General features: G+C 43.8%; 1 protein-coding gene across 1 annotated transcript in view; it reads right to left on the bottom strand.

Annotated features, from left to right (window-relative positions):
• The window catches only part of PIP4P2 (phosphatidylinositol-4,5-bisphosphate 4-phosphatase 2), a 249,429-nt gene that overhangs the window by 158,150 nt on the left and 64,988 nt on the right, over positions 1-26,291 (bottom strand). The window lies entirely within an intron of this gene.

Here is a 26,291-nt window from a genome sequence, read left to right as displayed (position 1 = left end):
TGCTGAGCCTAAAGTTTGGTCATTATTTCACAATTTATTTACAAAATGTATTTCTCTTCAGTTTCTCTCACGCAGAAACATATCTGTCCAAGACTTGACCACCTACTATGTTGTCTGGGTCTCCACATTCTGGATGTACCTGGTGGCATGTATGGGTTCTCCATAGCTTTAAAGTGCCCACAGGTGATAACTAGATGCAGTGTTTTTGGAAAATTGGAAAGCTACTGAAAGTGAAAAGATGGATTAAAGTCCCCGGTTTTGGTCAGATGAATTACATGTGGGCTCTATGCAACTTACCAAAACGAAATATTTTCCACATCAACACATCCTAATGTTTTCAGTGCTGAATGCCAGACCTCCGAAGTGGAGACATTGCCAAGCGATTACACTGAACATGGCGGTGCACATAGCAATAAATTGCTGGCAGTGCATATGGAATTTTTACAAAGCAACTGAAAGTAAAATGCCAATTTAGAGTACTTTTCTTTTGGTTGCTGGTCTTAAGGACGTGGTATATTAAAAGCAACGGAAGTCCTTCAGTATAAAGGTTTCATTGCTGAATACACACCCTTTTGACAAGGTGGAATCTGGTACGTGTGCCCTTGGCAACCACCTGCCATTCCACATACAAAGTCAGATGTCCAGTGAGGCGATCTTGAACCTCGCGCCCTGACGAAATTGCCATGACGAAGTATAGGCAATGAAAAATGTTGGCCTACTTTTGAACAGGTTTGCAACATGCTCTCCTTTTATTATTGAGTAAGCTCACGCGTATGATTAGAGAGGGCAAAGCTAAACGTGAGTCTTAACTCAATTTCAATTCTGGGACACACTGTCCTGACATAGTTCACAGGGTTCTTTTCTTTGAACACATTCATCTTTGATTTTCGTCTCTCTCTGTTCTTTCACTGGACACAAATGATGTCTTTTCAGTGAGAAAGCAACCGATGATGATAAAGGTGAGCCATGCTGGCGAGAACCTGCCAGTAGCTCCTTTTGTATAGCACACATGAGGTGCTTTCTCACCTTTTCACTCATTTTCTCATGCGTCTTATACTCGCCTATCATGGTCAAGAGTATATATTTGTGGAATGTTCTGACTAACCTTCTTTTGACAAAATTTGAATGTTTGGGGTACCTAGGAGTGGCTTAGACTGAAAGGATTAATCAGCTGTTGGGTTGAGTTAGATACCCCCCCACACCTCTTCTCTGTAGAAAATTGTTTGTTGCCCCTGTAAAAGCCAGATCCTTGTTGTTTAAATGATTGATGGGTGGAGGGTGATCTGGCTTGAGTTTTTCCCTCTATAGCTCCTTTTTGTGAAGCTCCTGGAAGTACCAGACATGCATGGTCATTTCAATTGGTTCGAGCACAGATAAAAGCACTACAATCAACAAATGTTTCTGATTGGGGAGCTTCCATAGGATGTGTCTGCAGTATTTGGAACGGGGGTTGTCCTGAACTCAGTGAAACCTACCAACCATGGACAGTTATAAAAAGTAGGGGCTGGAAAAATCGATTGTGATTTGGTTCATCTGAATCCCAGCACATTTGATTACCCAAAATGCCTTGCAAATATTGAAGTATGAATTAAAAAACAGACAAAAAACGTCTTCACTTTTTCAGCGATCAAAAAACTCCAGAACATCTGGCAGATGGCAAACGTCCTTCCATCTTGTAGTGTTGCTGGCAGTGGGGTGTACCACTGCAGCGCACGCCCCCTCGCACTCCTGTATACAGTTTGTCCCCTCCAACGTGGAGGGGCTTTGGTTCAGCCCAGCGTGAGCGTTGGGAACGTGTGAGTGGTAATAAAAGGCCCAGGGCACTGGGCGTGGTTATGTTATGTGCTAACCACCATCAGCACACGTGTGTCCCAAAATCTGGTCTGTTGTAGGCCCAGGCCAGGACTTTACACATCTAACATTCCCACACTTCTCCCGAGAAAAACAGTGGCGTACATGTGTAGGAGGGAGGGCTTTTGCTTGGAACAGGAAAATGCCAAAATGTTACATTTATGAATTAAACGGTTTTATACAGTGCTCTTTCCACCAGATTGGCATTGAGGCACTTCACGGAGGAAAACGAGAGCTACATATATCAGTATAACAGTGCAAAAGGTCATATGTTACTTTACCAGGCACTGTGAACAGTAAAAACACAAAACAGCATAGTGATGCAACTAGGGGAGGGGGGAAGAAAAGGAGAGGGGTGATGAGGTATCAGGGAGGTGAGTAGTATACAAAAGGTGTATGTATGTATGTATGTATGTATGTATGTATGTATGTATTCAAGTCTTATATAGCGCAAAACACTGCCACCCAAAGGGTATCCTGGCGCTTTGAAAGACAAACTAGCACACAGTCACAGAGATCACGCTACTCTAGGAAAGAGATACGTTTTTAAATTTCTCTTAAAGGAAGGAAATTCACTTTGGCTCCTCAATTGGAGCGGAAGAGAATTCCAAAGACTGGTGGCAGCAAAGCTGAAAGATCGACCACCCATTCTTGACCTCTGAAACCTGGGAACCGTTACCAGGCATGCAGAGGTAGAGCGCAAGGTTCGTGAAACAGTGTACCAGGAAAAAAGATTCTGCAACAGAACAGGTCCCTGTCCATGCAGCGCCTTAAAGACCAGACACGAGGCTTTGAAAAGAATCCGTTGCTGGACAGGTAGCCAGTGGAGATCACGCAGCGCTGCGGTGGACGAGGCAATGCGCGGGGGAGACAAGGCCAACTTGGCTGCCGTGTTTTGTATCCGTTGGAGATTACCAACCAAGTTCTTAGGTGCACCCAAAAGCAATGCGTTGCAATAGTCCAACCTGCTTAGTATAATCCCCCGCACAGCTTCAGATCTAGCCAGAGCTGGGAGCATAGGAAGGACTTTGCGTAGCATGCGAAGCAATGCCATGCAAGTAGCAATGGTCTTCTTGGGAAAAGCATCCAGTTGAAGGTTAGGACCAAACATAACTCCCAAGTTGCGAACAGAGTCTGCTGCTGTCACTGCCCCCGAAAAAGAAGAAAACCAGAATTCCTCTGGCAAGGAGCGTGGAACACGATCATTGGAGCAGTACAACACCTTCGTTTTAGACCTATTAAACTGGAGTGAGTTGGAACACAGCCAGTCCGCTGTAGCTGACATACAGCGGTGGAAGGTCTCTAAAGAAATAGCCTCTCCACCTTCCAGCGAGAAAATCAGTTGGGTGTCATCGGCATAATTAAATACCAAGATACCAAAGGAACTGATGAGTTGGATTAGAGGGCGAAGGTACAAATTGAATAGTATTGGGCTAATGGCTGAGCCCTGGGGCACCCCCTGCCCAACCTTCCGCACACCTGATCTATAAGGCGGCAGAGCCACCACCTGCTGCCTATTACGGAGATACGACACTAACCAGTCTCGAGCCAGCCCTGTTACTCCAGCCTCCTCCAGTCTCCTGATGAGAATCGAGTGGCTGACCGTGTCGGACGCGGCCGACATGTCGAGCAGCACCAGGACGGCTGCTCGACCAGTGTCGACTCGCGAACGAAGTTTGTCCAGCACGACCACCAGAGCCGACTCTGTCCCATGCGCTAGGCGGAACCCAAACTGGGCCACGTCCAGACAGTTGTTATCTTCCAGGTATCTGGACAGAGACTGGGTAACCACCTTCTCCACGATTTTAACCGGAAAGGGGAGTAATGAAATGGGCCTATAGTTCTCCGAGCAGGTGGGGTCTAGAGTAGGCTCCTTCAGGAGGGGGGGGGACACCACTGCTGTCTTCCAACAGTCCGGAACCAAAGCAGATTCAAAGGACTGGAGACAGATGGAATACAGTGGGTGAAAAAGTTCCTTATGGAAAAGCTTCCAAAATGTATGAGGAAGCGGGTCCATAGGGGAGTCCGAGGACACCGTCTGTGCTAGTCTGCAAAAATCATCGAAATTCGGGACAGAGAAACAGCTCAGCCGAGGTTGGACCAACGGATCTTCTGGGTCACCCTGGGTAGATGGAGAAACCCGGGGTATCAGAGACTGGGAGTCAGACGAGGTAAGACCGCTCAATATGGTAGCTATCTTAGCTTCAAATGCGGCTGCCAGAGAGTCGCATAAAGCCTGGGAAGCCGGGATGTTATTCGAGGCACATGCAGGCCGGGAGAGATCACTAACAATCCTAAACAAGGCCTGTGACTTGTTAGTTGCTTGATTCAGTGTCTCCTCAAGATAGATAGCTTTCGCACGTTTAATCTGTGCTTTATATTCCATTAAAGCGAGCTTAAAGATGGTTTTGTCCGGATGTAAGTAATGCTTCCTCCAAGCCCTTTCAGCCCGTTTACACTGCAGTTTCAACTGCCGAAGATCGCTGGAATACCAAGGCTTGGCTTGTCTCTGTCTGTCCCTTGACCTACGGAAAGGGACCACCAGATCCAAGGAGTTCGAGATTTGCTGACATAGATTGGTATAGCTTTCTTCCGCATTAGCACCCAACACATTTTCACCAGGAAGTAAGCTAGGCAGAGCCGAGGCCTTTAAGAGCCTAGACCAAGGCCTACCCACCTTAAAAGGTTTCGACCATGCAACATCTGAGGTGTCAGCCGCAAGGTGGAGAGAAAAAGAGACCAAAGCATGGTCCGTCCAACATTGAGGGGAAATGTCTTTCACCGACACCTGCATGGTGTCCGTGAAGACTAAATCCAAGATATGGCCCTTCAGATGAGTTGTGGAGAGTACCAGCTGTTGCAGCTGAATATTGCTGCAAGCCTGGCATAAGTCATTATAAGCCCAGTGTGCGGGACCGTTCGGCCACAGATTAAAATCATCCAGGATTAGTAGCCTAGAGTGGGAGTTGAAGAGGTCATAGATGAGGTCAATAGGATCAGGCAGAGTAGATACTGTGTTGTAAGAATGAGGTGAAACATACTGTTAAGCACCACAAGCTTTAGGAGAAGCTGGTTTATAGTACTAGATCCGAATTTAAAATCTTCAGAATATTTCCATGGTCAAATGAGGGATTGTGAACCGTTCCTGTAGTAGAGGGGAGGGCATGAGGCTTGGATCGTCAAGATCGAATCTGAATGAGCACGTTTGTAGTCCTTTTCTGAAAGTCAAAATCGTCTTTGCTTTTCTCAGGTGAACTTTTAGAGAGTTCCAAAAGGTAGTGGGCGGCAGAGTAGGATTTGAATTTCAGTATTTGCAGGATTAGAAAGCTCTTACTTCTTGACTGTCATGAGCCTTCTGAGATGGTTGAAAGGTCCTCTAGGTTGTAGATGGGTTTGCCATGATATATTGCTCAGTAGGTCACACAGCATATTTTGAACTGGACTTTCCTTTTAGTGGGAACCAATGGCATGCTTTCAATATTGGAGAGAAGTGGCCAAATATTTCACGCTCCGTGATGACGCATGGTATGGAGAAAAAACAGCTTTTAACAGGGATAGGATGAAAAGCCAGTAAGCCAGCTAGTATGGCCTTTCCAGAGTCCTTTCTGGATATTAAAAGAGAGTGGGAAGCAGTTCGGAGTTGGCTGCAGGAGAGTAGGTGTTTGAGTTTTGAACTAGTCAAAACTCAAACCAAGATGCAACCTCTACAATCAAACAGCACAACAAGCGATATTCCACACTGTGAAGACTTTTCTGCTTTCTTTAAGCTAAAGACCGACAACATAAGAAGTGATCTCCTCAATGATGTAAGCCGATACTCCAGCCCCATCAGCATGACTACCACTCAACCTAAAAACAACGCATCATGGACGTCCTTCGACACCTACTCTGAAGAAACAATTCACAAACTGCTCGGCACCTTGAAGCCCTCTAATCACCTCTCAGACCCCCTACCTGCTAATGCTGTTAAAGACTTCACCCCACTGCTCCTCCCACTCTGGACTTAAATCATTAACAGCTCCCTTCAACAAGGACTCATCCCAGACTCCCTCAAGGTGGGGCAAGTCACGCCGATACTCAAGAAACCTACAGCTGACCCGGCTGACCTAAACAATTACCGCCCTATCACCAATATCCCCACCTTGCCAAACTGCTGGAAAAATGAGTACAACTCCAACTGACAAAACACATTGATCAGTTTGACCTCCTCAACCCTCATCAATCAGGCTTCCGAGCAAAACACAGCACGGAAACGGCTATGACGCACATAATTGATGACGCCCTCCAAATCCTTGATCGCAATGATTCCTGCCTCCTCATCCTTCTTGATCTCTTCTCAGCATTTGATACTGTCAAACATGAGAACCTATTGGAGCTGTTAAATACCAGAATGGGTTTATCTGGGACTGTTCTCAAATGGTTCACTTCCTTCCTACATAACCGGTCTCAGAAGTTCAAGATCAACAACGTGCTGTCCTCATCTGTGCCTGTAACTTTAGGCGTCCCACAAGGATCTTCCCTCTCCCCCACACTGTTCAACCTCGTCATGGAACCACTCACCACCTTGCTTCAAGCATCTAATGTACACTTCCATATGTACGCCAATGACACTCAACTTTACCTCAAGCTACAATCCCCGGAAGACATCAAACTTCTGAATTCCACACTCAAACACCCAATCATGGTTGGCCGATAATCACCTAAATGCTCTGAAAACCGAGTTCCTTCTGATCTCACCTCCGGCGAAAATCGCCGACACCCAAATCTGGCTCAATCACCTAACTGCGCTCAATGTCCAACCCACCATCGTGGATTCCGTGAAATCCTTAGGTATCACACTTGACGCCAAACCTCAACATGCAGCAGCACATTAGCAAAGCAACTAAAGGAGCTAATTTCCAAATCAACACTTTGAGGAAACTTAAACCCTTCTTCCCAGCTAAGGACTTCCAAACTGCTGGACAAGCCCTAGTCATCCCTCGCATAGACTACGGAATTTTGGCTCTCAGCGGACTCCCCCTATCAACAACCGCACCCCTAAGAGCCTCCTTGAACGCTGCCGCGAGACTCATCACTGGGTCAAGAAAACACTCGCATATATCCCCGGACTTAAAATCCCTGAACTGGTTGCCTATTGAAGCCAGAATACAGCTGAAAATTGCCTGTATGACACACTCGGCCGTACACCACAAGTCACCCAACTACCTCACTCAAAAGCTGACTATATCAGGAGGCTCGAGATCCAACAGAAGTACAAAAAATCTTCTCCTGAAACCTCGAAGATTCCGGAAGGAAAAAACATACAAACGCTCCTTCTCAGGAATGGCACCTAGGATCTGGAATGCACTCCCTCCTGAAACCAGGCTTATTTCTTCCTCTGCATTTTTTAAGAAAGAGGTAAAAGCCATCCTTATGGCCAACTTCACCTGAACTCTATTGTTGTTGGATCAAAGACTATGCACCGTTTTTGTATTATTGGTTACCTGATTGTTTATTGTTATTATACTTTTTACATGATTGCTATCCTATTTTGCTACTCACTTACTACCGACTACTATATTGTACCCAATAGTTTGTTTAATCACCCTCTTGTTGCCCCGACCCCTTGTTTCTGTAAAGCGCTCTGATATCTGCAAAGATCTTGTTCGCGCTATATAAAACTTTGAATAAATAAATAAATACATTTTCTTTAACAAAAGTAGGCAGAAGTTAGCTGATTGTGCCAACTTGTTTGCGTGGTGAGACATAGTGAGTGATGAGTCAATGGTGAGTACTAGTGATACAACGCTCGAGTTCTGTGCTGGCTCAAATTCAGCTCGTTCTTTGTCCAGCTGAATTTTGGCAAGACACCCGGGGGGTAAGAACTTAATGAAAGCATTATTTAAGAAGCACAGGGATACATTATCACCCAGATTGTTGGCAATGTATGAGGAAACTGGATGGCTCCCTCAAGTGACAAGAGGAGCAGCAGGAGGCCCCCTATAAATGCTCAACACAGAAAATTAAATAAAGTGAATACTTACAGCTATTCGAGTTCCAGTGTCCCTAGTGCATTAGAACCAATGTGGGTATATGCCATAGAGAAACTCGGCAGACCTCACATACACTGGAGCATGTGATGGGAATGGTAGCTCACAGGAAGAAAGACTTGGCCATAGCCAGTATCATTAGAACCTGAATAGGCATTTGACACCATTAGCTGGACATATATTTTTAGAGTAGTTCATAAAATGAGATGCAGTCCTTGATTTGTGGGCCGAGCCCGATATATATTGTAATTCCGGAGTGAAAAGGAGAAAAAAATAGTGCTCTCTGATTAATCATATTGGCTTTGACTATGTTGGGTTATGACGAATTGTAGAGCGCACGTTCACCAGTGGTTTCTTGGCACTTACACAAACACATCGCCGACTGAGAACACAAACCTATATTACTTGCTATCATAAGCCAGTTTGAATAGCAGAGTTTTCAGACGTTTGCATAAGGTCCCGGAAACCAACTCCTGCTCAATTTTAACTGGTGGGGCACCATCGAAAAACTTCGGCATCTGGATCTACATTTGCTGAAATTTGGAACAAGATGATTTGTTGATCTCAGGATGTGGGATGGTATATACCTCTGATTTTCTCCACTAAAAAAGTGGTAGCGGTCTTATTCAAACTTAAAACACCATATAACTAACCTTAGAACACACAATAGAAATCTTGGTTTGCAAAACATGGAGAGAAATGATAGGCTTGGGAAGATGAGTGGGTGAGGTTGAACACAGGATATTACTTTATGCCGATAATAAGCTGGTTTACTTGATTGACCTTTGACAAGCTACAGACGAGCTACTACGATGTGTTAAACATAGTAAGATTTGGTAACTAAGAATGTATTGGGATAAATCAATACTATACACTATATGGCATCGCACTGGAGAATGAATAGCAGTACTTCCTATAAAATGGAAGCTATGATTATTTTGCATTCTGGGAATTAGGATAGCTTCACAAATCTATAAAACTTTTTTTTGTTATTGTTTTTTATTAGAACAGGAAAAACAAACAAACGAAAGCAATCAAACAGAATACATATTACTACAGAGTAAAAAATAAGACACTAATAGCATTTATCCAATTGACAACATCCCTAGATTCCGTAGAAAACAAATAAATACCCTATTTCTCAGTAGCCTATATTAACCAATGATCCGTGCTTATGCTTACTTCTCAGTAGTTCCCCACACACACATATATCCATATATGATTATTCCTGTATAATCCCATAGCTACACTCTCCAATAGCTACAGCAAATTAGCGTGTAATTTATTTACAATACATATACGACTAGCAGCAAAAGAAGAGATGTAATTGTGTATCCCAGCCAGGCATTTAGGTCAGAGCCTATAGAAAGTGCAGTGGGCAGATATCCTACCAAATAAAAAAGTTTAAAAGCTCATTCAAAGTGCATTGTGCTGATAGCAAGTGCTAAATTTAACCAATATCAGAACGATACCTTCATCAAATCTCATCAATCGATACCGGGAGTCATTGAAGGTGCAGATATGAAAGCCAGCATCGGCTGATAAGATGAAATACAAAAATTGGCTCAGAAAGAACACCGGACCTTCAATCTCCTTTACTCCGTGACACAATAGGTAGAGAAATTCTGCCAGATAGCTCTAAATCTTACAGTAGCTCCTACCCGTTGAGCATAGGCCTCCTCGAATCTAAGTGTCCTGCGCATTTTGTTAAGCCAATAATCAATCCTAGGTAGCTTATCCACTCTCCAATTTTGCAGGACGAGAGACCTAGCGACCGCTATGGAGATTAATATAAAATACTGTTGATATTTTGTTAACCATTTCACCTCCCCCGAGGAACCAAATAAAACCAACATAGATGATGGATTGATTATCATAGACATAAAAAGAGAGATCCTGGTTAAAAACATCTTCCCAGAATTGCTGTAATTTGTTACATTCATAAAATATTTGCACCCATTCTCCATCTCCCTGTTTGTTACATCTAAAAATTTGGTTCGAGTTCGTTGGATACATCTTGTGAAATCTCAGAGGGGTGTATTATGCCAACCGCCTAGATAAAAAATTAATTCTCTTAAAATGTGCGCCTCTGAGTGCTCTATTCGCTAACTCACTAAACTGTTGCTATTCTTTCGTATTAAATTTACACCCCGTCTCCACATACATTTTCTGAAGTTCTTTTGTCAAATTCTCTTCGGTATGAGTCTTTTGATGTAATAAGCTATACAAGCATCCTATGCCCACCATTTTATTTGTCATTTGCCTTGTGATTTGACGGGTTGCCTCACCCATCATAATATAATTATTTTAAAGAAAATTAACTAGCTTAAGAAAACTCCGAGGGAGGGCTATGGTCAATATACGGGATTGCAATTGGACCGTTTCCCAAGTGATTCGTTTTTTGTGGTTATAAAACTCCCTGCGCTGATCGTAGCCTAGTTCTTTCCATGCTTGGTAAACTCCCCATGGCAAAATAAGACCTCTTACTGCACAGCATTGAATGGGGGTATAGGTTATGAAATGCGGGAATATCTCCTGATTTAAAAGGAAGCTGGGTTCTTTCTGCTAGTGTCAGTACCACCTTATATCTGGTCTTCTCATGAAGTTTTGCTTATTGTACAAAAATGGGAAGTTTAATAAAACTTTCCTTCAGCATTTTTATTAACAAGAAATAATCAAACCCTGAATTTTCCTCGCCTTATTGTGAAAGTAAATTAGTCAAGGAGGCCTGGTAGTTTGTTAAGAATTTGGAAGTGCTAACCCTCCTGACGCTACGTCCAATTGTAGTGCCGTCAACTTTACCCGGGTAACAAATCTATAAAACTTGACAGAATTCTGGATAACTCTACCATGTACATTTATGGGTAGGATCATTTCAGCTAAGATGGTAGCTCGACCTAGATGCTTATATGCGTTTCACAGATGCATGTGCACATATACTAGCGGAACATTCTGCGAGTTTGATGGCTTGCTGAGATGTCCACTGTGGGGTGGGACGAGGATTAGGTAGGTACCTGGCTACTTACTTTATTTATATTCTAAGCAATAAAAACACGCCCACCTCAACCCCACCCTGCAAACACTGCATGCCCCTCTCTAAAAATTGTTGGATAAATAGGGCTTTTGTATTTTTATTTCCACTCTAGGTTTCACCAGAATACGGAACAGCCATTCATTTTAAACATGGTCTCCCTGTCCCTACAAGTATGATTTGCATGCTTTCCTGTGTCTGAACACCATTTCTATGCTTTAGACATTATTTAGTGCTGTACAATTTAAAAAATCAAATTTGCATTCTCTATGTGCCCACCTCTACATAGAGCTGCACCCTCAAATCTAACTACTCTATATTCTGCTTCGAATCAATCCCTCTGTCATGCAAGATAAGATTTTAATTTCATCACAAATGTCTTATCTCGAAGCCTCAAAATGTACTAAGGGCTACATCTTGAATAAAATCTAAGCGAAAAACTAATGCTATGCTTTGAAGGACTTGTCCAGACAGGAAAGGTTTATTTTAAGTTACTCCCTCACAAAATTGTTTCAAGGATGACATCCTTAAACTCGCAGCATTGTTGAGAAAAGGCAGCTAGTTGTCAGTCATTATCAAGCCGTGAAATGGGATTCACAGTTCCTTGGCTATTCCCTAAAATCTCGTATAGAAAGTAAATGTGGGTGAAGGGGCGAGAAAGAGAAATGGTGCTACAGTTATATTAAGGCTCCACATCATCTTTAAACACTTTAAAAACATTGAAATGCTAGACTGAGAGACACTACCACGTTCAGAGAATATTTTAAAGGTAGGCATTCTCCTCAGGGACCGACAACAATCCTTGTGGAGTCCATGGGTTAATATTAAAAGACCCTTTATAAAGGAGCAACGTAATGTGAAATGTGACTTATTACCTGTGCATACTTGGGACTACTGCACCCATGTTCGCTTGCTCATGATAACCCTGCCTGAAGGAAGGGCTCGTCTCCGATGTTTTGTAAACTCTTTCGTATCTTGGCTCCCGAGATGAGAAAGGGTTGTATGTCGGAAATACACAGGCCTTTAGCATGCATGCAGTCTTGACAACAAATACGTCTTTACCACTCATTCCTTTACCATGCATATCGTTACGACGATATCCCTTAGGGTAAGCACTGGACTTTGGAGCAATATAATTTACTATTCCATCTCCATCTTTAAAGTCCAACACCGCTTTCCCTAAGGCATGTCGTTCTAACGATATGCATGGTAAAGGAATGTGTGGTAAAGACGCATTCGTTGTAAAGCCTGGGCTGTTAGCACAGCAAGTGGTTTGCGCCACGTTGTAAATGCGGTTTCCCCAGAGAAAGTGTTGATTAGCTTTCTTGGTCGAAAAGGTTTACCATCTTACAACTATCCAAAGATTCTCATGATCTCAGACTTAGGCACCTAATGTACGCCCTTTGTGGTACGAAGTGCTGTGGTCTTCATTGGAAGGGACTTGTAAATTTCTATCTATCCATGCCTTGCCTTTGCTTGTGGAGCACGCACCACAATGTTTGATAGGCAATCAAATCAGTGATCACAGATATTTTTCTTTGTTAATAAACCTTTTCAGACTTCAACTGTGTATATTTTATTTAACAGTCCTTTTGCATTGGTGTTGGGAAGAACCAGCGCCTAACAATGAGGGGAGCATACTGTGACCCTGTGTTCTAGACAACAACCCCAGGTGCTACAAACCTAAGTTCTCCCCTTGAGGGTTGGTGGGGCGTGGAGGGACAATAGCCTGGAATGTACATTTCTGACCATGTCAGGCAGTGCTAGTGTACACTTTCAATTTTATGTGTGGTTATTGAACGCATAGAAATAAAAAGTTTCTTCTAGGCAAGTGATTATGGGATAAACTAGATCTGGATAGGGGCGAGGGAAGGACCACGCTAGCAGAAGTTAGAAGAGTGTGTAATCGACACCATAAAGAAGGGGGCTCTAGAAGTGTGAGGAGTGTGTGGGGGGAGGCATGGGATGCCTAGTACCATTAGCACAGACCTAGCACATGAATATCTAAATGAAAGAGGTGCCCTGGAACTTCTGCAAGCCCAAAAAGTCTGTGACTGGGGGACAGGGTTCAGAACACAAGGGTGGGTCAGAAAGAATTCGCTCTCCCTCCCTCAAGAAGAAATGATGGGGAGCGCTTTACTTTTCTTACCCTTCCACTTCATGTCATGAACTGTGGCACAGGGGTAACAGACACTTAACCGTGTAGGAGGGAATTGGGCAGATCCAAGGAAGAAAAATCCCCAGTAAAAAGGGACTCTGTGAAATGTGTCACCCGTATGGAGAAAGCATGTGCAAGTGTAATGAAGATTGGGTTAGGTACAGCAGCTGTGAGGATAAAAAGCATTTTACAGAAAAGGTGATTGACAGAGCGCTTGAATACCCTTAAGAAACATTTGAAGGATCCGAAGCATAAATCCAATGGAGAACAATGGGCATCCATTTGAAAATTAGTAGGAAGACATGAATCTGAGGTGCAGCGATTTTAAAACACCCATGAGGAAACGGATGCGAAACTAGCAATTTTAGGAACAGGGTAAGGACTTGTAGCCCCACTGCAACGCCTACTACTAATGTTTTCTCTAATCACCAGTTAAAACTCCGAGGCGGTAGAAGACAAGGAGGAGAATATATTCGATATTCTGATCTTCCCCTTACCAGTGAGAGATGCCTCAGTGTGCACCACAAAGCGTGCCTCAGGATGAAGCAGCATCCATCAATGGGCCTTCAGAAGGGGACATACAAATCCAGTGCAAGTAAGTGCAGGTACGGAAGCAAACAACAGTGTGACTGATACAAGGACATATGCACAATGAGAAACGTACTACACCAAACTTGCCACCCTCAAAGCAGTCTCACTAAGCATACTACCATTTTGAAGTAACGCATCAGAGTGGTTGGGCTTGCAGCCCGACTATCACTCAAGAGAGTCCAAGAACATCCACATGGACAAGAGGAAGATAAATTGAAAGAACACCTCAGCTAGCACAGGATACTCATTGAATAGAAGGGAGGACAGTGATTACACCAATGGTATTGCCCACTTCCAAACAGATGCCCTTCTACCTGAAGAAAAACCCAACCAAAGGGATATGAGGTTCGGTAACTGTACAGGTCCCTTGGTTTCCAGCTGACCTACTGAATATCAAATAACAATACCCTTGCATAAGTGACAACTCAAAAGGTCAGTCAATTGCAGACTGCGTCTGAGTGTAATGTACCCAACTATACTGATGTCAATAAACTGTTATTATGCCAAGTGAAAGATAGATTGTTAGACAAGGTAATTGGCCACAACAAGCATGCGTTGACGAATTTGTTCTTATTGCTCCTAGAGGTACATAACTGAATACTGTCATTGATGTATGTCTTGTAAAAACCAGTTGGACCTAGAATAATGACTGCAAACAGAACAAAGATGAAACTCCTACGGATTACCTTAATAGTTTGGAAGATGTGTTTGATTGTATTCTGGTATCGCTCATGCTACAGAAACCAGTTGGAATGGCATTTGTCCAACAACTATTGCCGAAGATACAAAAGTATCTGTGTATCATGTGCATAAGGTGGCAAACTGAAGGCCTTTTTAAGTTAGTTTCAGTTGAAAACCATTGTATTAACATACAAGAAAGAAAGAAAGAATCAACTGAATTTAAGGTGCCTTTAAAATACATAATAATTCCAATAATGATCTTAGGGAGTGGCTGAGGAGGAATGGTAAGGTAAAATGACCCAGGTGGGCAGGGAAGTGGGGGGCCCGCATGGAGCCAGGGGCAGGGAAAGGGAGATTTTATTCCACCTGCTAATTTCTTATGTTTATATTGCGGGCACTTGGGTCACTGGAACAGTGTTCGCCATACTTACCCACAGTTCACATGATCAGCCAAAAAACTGAATTTACACACTTTTACCAAAACCAAAACCCCAACTTTCAGGGCAACCCAAGGGAACTTGACTGCTTTGTAAATAATCTAATCCATGTATATTAGGGTGGGCTATATGTGTTAATAACAGAAAGCCAACCTTATGCCCTATTGGTTCCAGCAGGTCTGCATTGAAAACCTTTGAATTTCCTTCACTACCTCTATTGGGAGAAATGATAGATGAAGCTGGCACTTCCAACATGTTTTGCTGAGTCTCTCTCTCTCTCTGGGTCCAATTACTGCTTGACTGCTAGGTTCTGAACTGGTCTGATGTTTCTGTATTGACTTTGGAGATGCCTGATGTTAGCACGATTAGCCGAAGCAGTTGTGTCATCACATATGCCGAGCAACAATGCGTCGTGAGCACGAGTCCTCAAAAAAAGTCACAAGGGAGGCAAAACCACATAAGAAAGCCTCCAGATGTGGATGATGACTCCAGGACTGAGTACATAAAATTCTGGAATTAGGATATTGCAGGAAAGTTGCAGAAAAGCCTTGACTGCAATGAAAATCAAGAGGAAAAAACACAATGGGACAAAAATCTGGAGCACGGGGAGAAGGAAGTGAAGTTCAATACTATTGACTATGTTGCTCCACACCTTCCCCTGAATTCAACAGCCTTTTACACTAAAGAAACAAGGAGCTACATCACAGGAAATACAGGAGCCATCTTGGATTGGGAAACAGCCTTAAGAACCCACTGTGCTCAACACCTTGGTTTGAGAATGATGATGTAGTCTAGCTCCATCTCTTCCTAGGGAAATACAGGACAGACACAGCATCAAGGAGGATTCCAGGAAGTAAGTAAATAGCTTCCTAAAAAACACATTCCGCTCCTAAAATGTTCCACGTATAGGTTTAGGTTTTTAGAGGGGAAAGAAAGCTTCACAGATTCTGGACCCCAGAGCGCCATTACGGCATTTGCTGCATCCTCGAGGCACACCAACATGCTTTCCTCTGATGCAAAATCTCCCCAGCGAAACACCCAGGGAGGAATCTCTTAAGTAAATTGAAATGTACAGTGTATTTTACTTGTGATGATGTCTACCTTAATGTGCTGCTTGGAAACAAGAATGCTTTTCTGGCAGTCTTGTGTGAAAACAAAGGATGATACAGCACATTCTGTCAGCCTTGCGAGAAAATAATGGATGATGTGGTAAATCTTTCAACTCCATCAATGTCTGTGGTGCTTAATAATGTTCCATTCACTATATGGTCTACAAAACCTTAATGTTGTGGGTCGTCTAATAACTGCTGAACCTGTAAGAATCAGGTTGAGCCCTATGAAGAAGTGCCCACAATACTGCACTGTTTGTTATTCTCCAAGGCAGAGGCTGGGATCTGTCCAGTTACTGCTGTTGTATGTAAATAAGGGGTTTTAGTGCCACTGTATGTATTTATAATAATACAATTGTGATAAGAAAAACTTTTCAAAGAAACTGATCATTTGTGCAAGAATTACGTTCCATGAATGCGGTTGTATTGCCAAGTTTTCGAATTGTACCAAACCCCGCTACCATCTTATATATATCAGCAACCACCACATGGTTTACTGTTGTCAATATATTCAAGCTCTGCTATCTTCTCCATCCAGTAGATACATTTTAGCTTTCTCATTTTCTGCGTGCTAACTCGTGTGTCCTACAGGGGTATACACAGTCAAATCCTATCATTTTACAGGCTGTTGTGGAAGATCTGAACACCCTCGAATTCTAGGACGAATCTACGTTAGTTTAATATGTTGAATGCTTGTTAATTGTGTCTGACTTACTGGACCAATTCAAGGCTGAGTCCCAGTAACTGCTCACTGAACTGGCCAAAATGGGGCATAAAGGGTCTAAAGAAATGGTACAGTTCTATTTACTCAGTCTTCGATATTAAGGCCATGATATCTCAGCAAGAGAGTGACTGGTGTCAGCAGACTGCGCTGAAGTCTTGCATGACCTACACAGGACCGTTACCATCTCACAGGTAACCACTCTTTTGGGGATGTGTGATATTGTCGCCAATGGATTTTAGTATATGGTAATATGGGCAAGCTATTGCAAGGTGTAGTTAAGAACGATAAGTTTAAACTATTTCCCTGATAAACCGAGGCAGATCAAGTATTTGTAACTTTCAAATCAAACATTTTCTCTCTACCTGCTTTGGGTTAACAGATTATTTATGTATTGTTCTTGGTATAGCACATGACTCACTCTAAATATAGTTATTTCGGCGTTTGCATTAGAACAAGGGCAGGTGTGTTCAGAACATTCATGTTTTTAACATCTTAAAAACCTGGAAATCAGGGCAGGCACAAATATGAAGAGGCTATTCAATCTAATGATAGAGGTTAAAGTATGAAAAAGATCTGCCTCCGAATTTGGCCAAGCGGATCCAGGGGATGTGCAGAAATTTTATATTAGAAGGCCTTAACTGTCTAGGAGGCTGGTAATGTCGGAGTCTTGGATAAAGAAGGACAGACATGGATTTATAAAACGCTTTGTGCGTCAGACAGCAGAGCTTGAAGAATATGCATTTTATGATAGGCAGCCAATGTAATTTCTTCAAAAATTGAGTTACGACTCACATAAATGACTCAAAAATAAAACGTAACTGCATGTTACAAACCAGTTTACTTTAAATTGGTCTATAATTTTATTTTTGAGTAAGCTCACGATTCTGAATAAAAGAGGTACGTCATTTATGTGAGTCTTAACTAAATGTTTAATTGAGAGATGTACAGTCTCTCTTGCACTACATAGGGTCTCCATTTTTAGGTCTCGACTACAGCATTGCTTTAGCAATGCTTGTTTGTCGAGATTATAGTAAGGCTTTCAAAAGTCTACCCAAAACTGCGGATCAAGGTACAGTTCATGTGAGCCAGGCCCGTGCACATCGCCAGCCACATCGCACACCACCATTTGTCTGAGCCTCGGCATCAGACTTTAAAGGAATCCGCTCCCAAGCCGCTCCCCCGCCACCCAATTCCGCTCCTCCACCACGCAATTCCGAGAGCTTGTTTTTAAAACGGCTTTCCGTCCGTTTCACGGCGCATACATTACATTCTTTTCACTCGTATCTGACCTTTCAGTATAAAGACAAATTAACAGATGTTATACGGGCAAATCCTATTTTTGCATGAATGTGCTCTCTGGGCAGGCGAAGTAACACTGAAAAGAGTTATTATCTGAGCGGCGGAGACCAGTGCCAGCATCCCCCCCGAGTTTTCACTCAGCCATTTCAAGCCTCTCCTTTGCATCCAGACTGTTTCTAAGAAAAAGTGTTGATTTGCTTTTTCAACTGCAATAGTTTACATTGCTATAAATATCTGAATGTGGTCTTTTTCCTTTCCCAGAAACTCGCATAGGCACCTGTGTACTCCCTTTGTTTTTAAAAGACGTGATCTTCATTGGACACTTGTGTGTGTGTGTGTGCCTTGCCTGTGCAGCTAACTCCATAATGGCTTGCAGGAGGACCCCCCTAGTCTACAGAATCAGTGATTCGCAGATATTCATTTTTTGTTTGTTTATAAACCCTTTCAAAATTTGAATGGTATATGTCAAGGTTTTCTTTAACAGTACCATTTGCAAAATGAGCAGAGTTCTTACATACAAAAATGCAGTGCAAATGTGCCCAAAAGTGGTGGGAAATTTAATTAAGAGGTTCCATACATTAAGTCTAAGCTTCAACCACTTTGGTGATATGGACATAAAGGAAGTACACCAATTAGCTATGAAATAAGTCCAGCCCCTTAGTGGGGCCTTAGTTCAATGTAAGAGATAGACGAATGCAAAAGGATGGGTAATGAACAAAGGGCACTGCAAACAATAGGTGCATGGGTAAAGAGTAGCACAAGTCAAACTCAACCAATGGAGGATTAAGACTAAAATTAGAGACAGTGGGAAAAGTGACCCATTAAAGTTATATTCTGCTAACAATTAAAAAAACACCTTTAGACCAACACAGCAGTATTACGCTAGAGTCTCTCATAAGATGCTATTCACTTTTGTTCTGGCTAATATAGTTATCAAAGTAGAACAAACATTTACAATGCAATGGTCTCGGAATTGTTAAAGTTAGAGCTATTGGCATTGCTCATGAAATTTTTATTTATGTTTTTGTTTAAAAAAAATAAATGGCATTGTCATTTGCAATGCCAATAGCTTTATCGCTCGCAAACGCGAGACCTATTGCATTTGCACCCACACAGAGCCACACACACAAAGCCACCCACACACACATACAGAGCCACCCACACAGTCATTCACATAGAGCCACCCACACACACAGCCACCCACACAGAGCCACCCACACACACAGTCACCCACACACAGAGCCACCCACACAGAGCCACCCACACAGAGCCACCTACACAGAGCCACCTACACACACACAGCCACCCACCCACACACACACAGCCACCCACACACACAGAGCCACCCACACATACAGAGCCACCTACCTAAAAAGCTACCCACACAGAGCCACACACACACACAGAGCCCAACACACAGAGCCCAACACACAGAGCCCAACACACAGAGCCCAACACACAGAGCCCAACACACAGAGCCCAACACACAGAGCCCAACACACAGAGCCCAACACACAGAGCCCAACACACAGAGCCCAACACACAGAGCCCAACACACAGAGCCCAACACACAGAGCCCAACACACACACACACAGAGCCACACACAGGGAACAGAGGCCAGAAAAAACGCTCACAACGAGGGAACAGGGGACAGGAGAGAAAGCACAACGAGGGGGCAGGAGAGCCAGCACAACGAGGGGGCAAGAGAGCCAGCACAACGAGTGGGGGTGATGGGTTGAATTCACATTTTATCTTTGGCACTTTCACATTCGAACCTGGTTCAACATGTATGGGCGGCAGTTGTAGCCACTTGAAAACATCCCTTCCTGGAAGATAGGCTTGTTTAAGCTCGAGGTTCCAAGAGGACCTCAAACAAAGCCAGGCTTCTAACTCGAGCTTACATGGCTCACCAGCCTTAACTCAAAAGTAAATAATATGGGCTACTACAACGTTCCAAAGTGAATCGCGCCCCACCGAGTAATGAAGGTTTGCACTGAGGTAATGATTCCCTTTGAATGATCTGCTTTTTGACTCCAGCATTGTGACTTGGTATAATGTGCACCCAGGTAAACAGATTACTGCCCTATTGGTACAACGCCAGATTGTGTTATCCATCTCAAAACATAGCGGATTTTCTTCTACAAAATGAAAATTCACGTAATCTTCCCAAAATCGACAATGCTGTACCTATGGATCGTAAAAGGGTAACCAGAAACGTACAGAAATGGTGACGCATATCAAAAATATTTAAATATATTGTATGCAGTAAATACAGGTCAAATGCAAGGTCTGTGTCGATCGTGCGGCCCTGGATGATAACTTGTAAATCCCCTCTATATTAACTGTAGAAAGAATGTCAACAAAAGCATGCCCTCGTGTTCGATTTCTCAGCATACCTCATGCGGTGCAAACATATCCAAAATAGGCTTTGCACAACAAGTCATTAGCATGATCTCCGTAAGCAGGGAATTCCTATTTAGATTCCGCCATTTCTTTTCATGATCTGTGAATATCTGTTTACTGAAGTGTAACACGTAGGAAAAGAAGGTTTTTGGGTGCGATTCGCTTGTTTGTGGGGTGTTATATTAGTGTAGCATAATTGGAAGGGAATTGCTCATTCAAACTCGTACTCACGAAGTGAACTTGCTTCGCTTGGCGTGCCTACCCGCTTCGGGCCCCTTAGTGAACTGAAAGTTACATTGCACCATAACTTTCACATGCAAATATTGTTTTGTGTATCCACCGATTGTTAGTTTGGAGTTACCCGTCTTTTGCCCCCTCACTCCTTTCAAGTAACACCTTTGCCTGTCCCTTTTTACAATGCAAACTTTAATCGCAGGGGTATATAATTTTGGAAACATATCAAAGGTGGAGAAGTGTGGCTCAGTGGTTAGAGGCGGCAGACCCGGAAGCTGAGATCGGCCGGGGACCAGGGTTCAATTCCCAACGCGGCAGGGTCTTGGGTCAATGTCCGCGGACTCGATAATTCTCGCCTCGGCGCCTACTCTAACCTTGGGTTTCACTCTGCAACTCTGGGCAATAGCTTGCTTAATCTTCAAAACGGCCCCTTCAACGCCAGGGATGCCTGGTCTCACCTTGGGGGTGCCCAGGAGGGACTGTCTCACAGGGAAAGTCAGGACGGGTTCCCCAGCGGTATACAGCGCCAGGACACTCCGAGATGGAGTAACAGAGCGCTTTACAAGTATACTTCATTTACATTTACATTTTCCTTTATTTGTACAGCCGATACAAGCACATGATGCAAGACGGAGTTCATTTGCCGGGCTGGCAAGACGGCCGCAGGCACGGGGAGGGAGAGCTGCGGGGTGCTGTGCATGGGGGGGGGGGGGGGGTGGACGCTCCAAAAGGCCCCGGGTCGAAGAGGTCGGTTCACCCAGAGACTCTGGGCCCTAGCTGCCGCGAACACGGGAGGGGGTTGCAGAGAAAACGAGCGCTCGCCATTAGAGGAGCGCTCCGCACCACCACGTTTCTCCGAGGCAAAGCAGAAATGCCTCGGAGAAACGCAGCGTCATTTTTAGATTTGGGGGCGTGTTTTTCCTTCTCTCCTCTTCCCATTGGCTGGAATGCAACATTCCAGCCAATGGGAAGAGGAGAGAAAGAAAAGAGAAAGAACCTTCAAAACACCCCCCGGAATCCGGGCTTGATCGGAGTGACCCCCTCTCCTCCAATGACTGACCTCCTTTTAGGAAGCCAGCCAATGGAGAAGAGGGGCTGGTTCAAGCAACCATACTGAAAAACTAAATTTCTCGCAAGCGCAGCCTACGCAGGCCGAGACCTAAAAAAGGAATCCAGGGCTCACTCAGAAATAAAGTATTACACTAGTTCTGTAATAATTAAAAAATAAAGGCAGCAAGCATAAATGAGAGGGATATAAGCAATAAATAGTAGAACATCAATCAGAGAAGATTGTGTCCTGGTAATTCTTAAGGACGTATGGTGAACAAGTAGAATGGTGAGTCACCCGACTAATCTTCAACCCAACCGTCCAGGACTAAAACTATCTTGCTGAATACTTTTGGAGTATTAAAAGCTTATAGCTGACTGTCAGTTGAATGAGGGCACCAGTGATGTGCTCAATGGTAATTTGTCATGAATGATGTAATATGTAAGGTTATAAGCAGTGCATGAAGGGGGCACAAGTTAATGTAAGATCAGTAAACTATAACTGGCAAATGTCATTTCTTTTGTTATTTAAACAGTTATTTTATTATTACAGTACTCAACTAAAACATCATCTCAACATTAGTTTTCTCAGTGAGAAAAAAAAATAGATATATAGCCCCACTAGGTAGTTTTAGTTCGGTCTTCTCTTCCATAGAAAGAGCATATTTGGTTTGCTAATAACTTTAGCCCGATTTAACAAATCTTCACAAAACTTTCCAAAAACAAAAGTACGTCCACCTCAGCTTCTTCCTGGAAAGTTTCGGGGTGATCCTTCAAGCAGGGGCCGAGAAAAAAAAGGCGACCCCAAAACCTAAAATCCCCATGCATTTTCCATCTACTTCTTGAAGACTGGCTACAGAAAAAAAACTGCTCAACGGAATTATACCAAATGTGGCAAAGTAAACCTTGGTCCAGAGATTGTGCTTTTTGTGATTTGGTCTACATACGGTCGGTCGTTTTTGAGAAATTTAGGGTGAAACATAATTGTATGTTTAGGCAGTTGGGTCCACAAAAATCTCAAGACTCTTGTGGGACTGCTCATTTAAAAACGGCGCGTTCTGATTGGTCCATGGAGCTTTATTTCCTGTGGGCCATTCAACAGTCAGATTCAGTGAGCGCTCTGACTAGCTGCCAGCAACATGAGAAATATTTTGCTGGCGGCCAATACAGGACTCTGAGACTTAGTCCCCTGTACTGAAATGTAAAAAAATAATATAAGGGGGCAGGGTGGGGATATGCAGCGATCTCACTAGACTCATGTGGGATTGAAACCCCCCAAAAATGGCGGCAGGTGCTACGAGCCCTTCCGAGCTTTCAGAGGCATCGGGGAGTCCGACACTGGGGCCGAAAGTTGTGTTTACGGGGAGGGAAGCCTCACAGTTACTCTCCCTAATCCTCCAGAGGCCCCAGGAAATCCAACCCCAGGACTAACATTTGTTTATATGGGGAGGGAGGCCGGAAAGTCACCTCAGAGGCCCCATGGATCTCATCACTGGTACTTAAATTTGATAATATTAGTAGCATTTGCCTCCTGTTCTGAAGTCTCAGGGACAAAAAGACTTCGCCCCCAGCTCCACTGAACTTCCTTGCTGGGAGTTCTGACCAGCCATGAGGTCCCTCGAGCTGTTTTGGGCTTCTATAGGTTGTTCTGGCTGTTGGGAGCTAGAAATGCAACGCAACGACGAGAAGCGCGATACATCCGTACCAGCTTCCGATGCATTGCCAAGAAACCGCCTCAGTGCCTGCCTGCGGCTCGAGAAATCGTTGCATGCCACATCAGGTGCACCGATAGCCGAAATCAGAGATCACCACAAAGATTCTGACGCAAGTCCTGCTGTGCGGCTGCAAGAACTCACGCATCGTCCTGGATAGTCGCATTGCATCGAGTCGCCAAGTCTATTGCATCATTGGGGGATGCAGTAAGAAACCGACTCATCAACTCCCCACACAGTAAGAAACTGACGCATCACCTCCCCTGTGCAGCAGTAAGGAACCGACACATCAACTACCCCGAAGCAAGGAACTGACGCATCATCTTCCCTGCGGGTAAGGAACCGACGGATCACCTTCCCTGCGACCCTTTTTGTTTGTGTGCCCGACACATCCAAGGTACTTTGTGTGAAAAGTGTTGCAGCTGCAGTTTGCTTTGAACTGAACTATTTCTACCATTTGAAAGTCATATTTTTATTACTGTATTGTGGATTATTGTCATTTCGGTCTTGTTTGGTTTATATCAAGATTAATTATTTTTCTATACCTGGGTGGTGACCATTTGTAGTGTTATTACTGTATGTGTTGACAAATGTTTTACACACTGACTCTGAGATAAGCCTGTCTGATCGTACCAAGCTACCAAGGGGGTGAGCAGGGGTTATTTTAGAAGTGCATCCCCCTTACCCTGACTAGGAAGAAGGGTCCCCATTTGGACAAAGGTACCTACCACTGCCAACTACAGACCCCCATTTCTAACAATGCCACGTAATTTGGCTTTTGTTGCCACATAATTTTCTCAACCCTGCTGCACAGTTTCAGTGGCCCGGACTATCACTGTTAAATTTCTGTGGGTTTTTCTTTATTCAAAACTTTCATGTTATCACTGACAAATTCACCTAATTATATAACATTACTTGGACCATTGGTTTTTCAGTGAATTTCAAGTTTTTTTTTTTTTTTTTAAACTTAAAACAGATCTTTTGATCACATCTAACTAGAATGTATCGCTTATTGGGGGTCACCAATAGGTCGTTCTAGTTAGGACTTCGTTTCCATAGGAAAAGCGTTTTTTGACTTGCTTATAACTTTGGCGCAGTTTGACAAATCTTCACGTAATATTCCCGAAAAAGTGACCTCCTGATTCTAATCATGCATGGGAAGTTTTGGGGTGATCCGTCAGGCAGGGGCCGAGAACAAAGGGGAGGTCAAAAAAAGTCTGTTTCCCATGTTAATTCTCATGGAGAATTTAGACATGACTATAGCCCGAACTGGTGGGCAGGAATAACGCCAAATTTAGCAGAAGCAAACTCCTGGTCCAGAAAGAGAGTTTTGGGAATTTGGTATAAATCTGTTAAGTAGGTTTTAAGATATTAAAGGAAAAATGAATATAGATAATCTAGAGGAAGGGACCCTTCATGAATCGAACAGGTCTCGTGCAGAGATCTGATTGGCTGCCAACAATTCAACCAGGAAGTGTTGGCAGTCATTTAACCGCATGCGCGCTAGCGGTTTTCCCGCTGTGCGCTGCATTTTTCTAAAAGCCGCGTTACATGAGCGTACGAGCGTCGTAACTCATGACGAGCTGAGCTCGTCATGAGCGTGGAAAGGGTTAAGGACTCTGACTCAGTGAGTCCCAAACAAAAATTTAAAAGGAATACCCTGACCCCCTAGGCCTGGTGCAGGAGTCCCCCAAGGACCCTGCATGGCAAAAAAAAAAATATGCCTATTTTGTAAACTTTTGCTGCAATGTTTTTTTTTTTTTTTGTTTGTTTTTTAATAAAACACATGCCAAAGATTTGTAAATTCCTGCAAACAAAAAAAGAAAATCAAGTGCGGTTTCCCATACTTCTTTTTATATGTTTAATGGGGAGAGGGTGCATGTGGCCCCCATTCACCATGGCCAATCTTGGCCCTGGGCACATTGACCGCCCTCGGGTTTCATTAATAAATTAGAGGGGGCTGCGTACCCCCTCCGTTGCACCTAAGGGCCCCGGGTACAACCATCTCCCTCGGGCAGGCCCTAAAAGAACAAACTTAGGGGGGCCCACCCCTGGGACATAGCAGCATGCTTTCACTTGGCTGGAGCTTTGAGAGCTCCCGCTAAGCAAAACCGAACCGTAAGTCCACCCCCAATGGGCGGAAACAGGAAAAATGCACCCACTCACTGGGAGTGGACTTTTCATTTGTTTTCCTGTCCGCTGTCAAGCAGGCAGGAAAACAGATAAAAGTATTGCTCCCACATGCAGGAAGCAGCCTTTTTGGCTGCTCCCTGCATGCGGGAGCAATGCTGGCTCCTGCTGGAGGCGGGGAGCCGGCAGGTACCATGGGGACATTGCTGCTCCCCCCAAAGGCACCAGCACTGCACACTGGGTGACCTGGGTGGCTCCTGGGCACCCAGGATCATGTGGCCAGGCCCTGTGGGATGGAGGTCCCAGGAGCCAAAATCAGCCCCCTCCCCTTCATAAAAGCACAAATGATCCCAACTTCTTCGGCTTGGGGAAGGCAAAGCAACTGTGTTCTCTTTTGTATTCCAAGTTGAAAAACCAGCTGAAATCCTTAATAGAGGTGAATGCATCGTTGATCTATTGGAGCACAATCGGATCTGTAGTTACTGTGACAAGAGGTTTTTTTCTTGTCTCCTGGTGAGAGCAGTCTACTGAGAGCAGTCTATTGTTCTCACTTTTAATTATCCAGAGCATGCAAATACCCAAAATCATCTGCAAGCTCGGTCTGTTTGGTCCCACAGTTTTCCTTAGTAGTAAGCAAAGGTCTTCCTGCCTTTTCCCATGTCAATGGGTAGCTTATCAAAAGGTCCCCCCAAGAGCTTTTCACGCCGATTACAGTGATGCATTCTTGGTGTAGGGGAATACAAGGACATCTCCACCAAACAAAGAAGCTCTTATTTCATAAAGTTAAGATGAAGTACCCTTGCTTGGTGGACGACCAACACCTAACTATGCATTATCATATCATGAATTGGTCT

The sequence above is a fragment of the Lissotriton helveticus genome, chromosome 4_1, assembly GCF_964261635.1.
Source record: "Lissotriton helveticus chromosome 4_1, aLisHel1.1, whole genome shotgun sequence".
NCBI classification, from domain to species: Eukaryota; Metazoa; Chordata; class Amphibia; order Caudata; family Salamandridae; genus Lissotriton; species Lissotriton helveticus.
Note: the sequence above shows the minus strand (reverse complement) of the source record. Positions and strands in the feature narration are given on the sequence as shown.